This window comes from Monopterus albus, unplaced genomic scaffold (genome assembly GCF_001952655.1).
Source record: "Monopterus albus unplaced genomic scaffold, M_albus_1.0 scaffold57.1, whole genome shotgun sequence".
In the NCBI taxonomy this organism is placed as follows: Eukaryota; Metazoa; Chordata; class Actinopteri; order Synbranchiformes; family Synbranchidae; genus Monopterus; species Monopterus albus.
In genome coordinates, this window is record NW_018127937.1 from 178,006 (window position 1) to 180,066 (window position 2,061).

General features: G+C 41.8%; 1 protein-coding gene across 1 annotated transcript in view; it reads left to right on the forward strand.

Moving 5' to 3' along the window:
* emilin1b (elastin microfibril interfacer 1b) overlaps positions 1 to 2,061 on the forward strand; it is a 24,765-nt gene that overhangs the window by 20,100 nt on the left and 2,604 nt on the right. The gene's annotated exons all lie outside the window — the stretch shown is intronic.

The window sequence follows — 2,061 nt, forward strand, 5'->3', positions numbered from 1 at the left end:
GACCACCTGCAGCTGGAGCTCATTGAGCTGCAGTGTGACGCCGAGTGTCGCAGTCAGCACCAACAGCTCCCTCTTGTCAACTTCTACCGCCAGCTGGATGAAGGCAGGTTCCAAGAGATTCGAACATTCGCTAAGAAAATGCTGAGCTTGTTTGGCTCGACATACTTGTGCGAGAAGACATTCTCAGTCATGAACATTAATAAGAGCCGCGTGAGGACGAGACTAGGTGACTCTCACCTGCGTGACGTCTTGCGCATCAAAACCACTGTTTTTGAGCCAGACCTGGACTGCATACTGCAGTCAAGATCTCAGTATCACCCTTCACATTAGTGCAGGCAAGATTAGTCCTCTGAGGTGAATAAATTCTAAAATCTCAGTGAATTGATTTTTTTGTGATGATCAAAACCACAGTTTTGAATATGCACTGACCACTGTTTTGAATTTAGAAGTTTACATTGAGCATTTAATAGTGAATAATATGTAATGTTTCAGATGAACCTAGATATGTTTAATCTTCCCAAAAGTTTTTTTTCCAGACAGACTTTTTCTTCATTTTATGTGGTCTTCAAATATGAAAGGCAGAGTGATTTTGGTAAAAACTTAAAAAATGAAAAAAAAAAGTATATAAAAAAAGTATGCCATTTGCAATAAAAATTTCCTAAAATAGGTCATTTGTATTTAATGTTAATGGTTCAAAGAATGTCAGACTGAATGGTTGGCCCCCACACATGTTCACCTTACCAAATCTGGCCCTCTTTGCAAAAAGTTTGGACACCCTTGATCTAGACTGTAAAGTCATGAATAAATGACATTTAAACCCATAAAATCACACTTGATATTAGATGATGTCCTGGTGACTGGCCACTTTGTGAACTTTGTGTTCAGTCAGTGACAGAGGCTGTTCACTTTCTGTTCAAAAGTGGAGACCATGTTACTTAATATGAAAGAATGGCCTATTTTCTGTAATTACCATTATGAGCTGATTAGTATCAGCATCATATTGCTGCCACATGTGCCGCCTGCACTTAATTTACAGGTGGGTACGGACAGTATTCAGACCCCCTTAAATTTTTCACTCTTTGTTATATTGCAGCCATATGCTAAAATCATTTAAGTTCATTTTTTTCCTCATTAATGTACACACAGCACCCCATATTGACAGAAAAACACAGAATTTTTGACATTTTTGCAGGTTTATTAAAAAAGAAAAACTGAAATATCACATGGTCATAAGTATTCAGACCCTTTGCTGTGACACTCATATATTTAACTTAGGTGCTGTCCATTTCTGCTGATCATCCCTGAGATGGTTCTACACCTTCATTTGAGGCCAGCTGTGTTTGATTATACTGATTGAACGTGATTAGGAAAGCCACACACCTGTCCATATAAGACCCTACAGCTCACAGTGCATGTCAGAGCAAATGAGAATCATGAGGTTAAAGGAACTGCCTGAAGAGCTCAGAGACAGAATTGTGGCAAGGCACAGATCTGGCAAAGGTTACAAAAAAAAAAAGAATTTCTGCTGCACTTAAGGTTCCTAAGAGCACAGTGGCCTCCATAATCCTTAAATGGAAGACGTTTGGGACGACCACAGCCCTTCCTAGAGCTGGCCGTCCGGCCAAACTGAGCTATCGGGGGAGAAGAGCCTTGGTGAGAGACGTACAGAAGAACCCAAAGAAGACTGTGGCTGAGCTCCAGAGATGCAGTCAGGAGATGGGAGAAAGTTGTAGAAAGTCAACCATCACTGTAGCCCTCCACCAGTCGGGGCTTTATGGAAGAGTGGCCCGACGGAAGCCTCTCCTCAGTGCAAGACACATGAAAGCCCACATGGAGTTTGCTAAAAAACACCTGAAGGACTCCAAGATGGTGAGAAATAAGATTCTCTGGTCTGATGAGACCAAGATAGAACTTTTTGGCCTTAATTCTAAGCGGTATGTGTGGAGAAAACCAGGCACTGCTCATCACCTGTCCAATACAGTCCCAACAGTGAAGCATGGTGGTGGCAGCATCATGCTATGGGGGTGTTTTTCAGCTGCAGGGACAGGACAACTGGTTGCA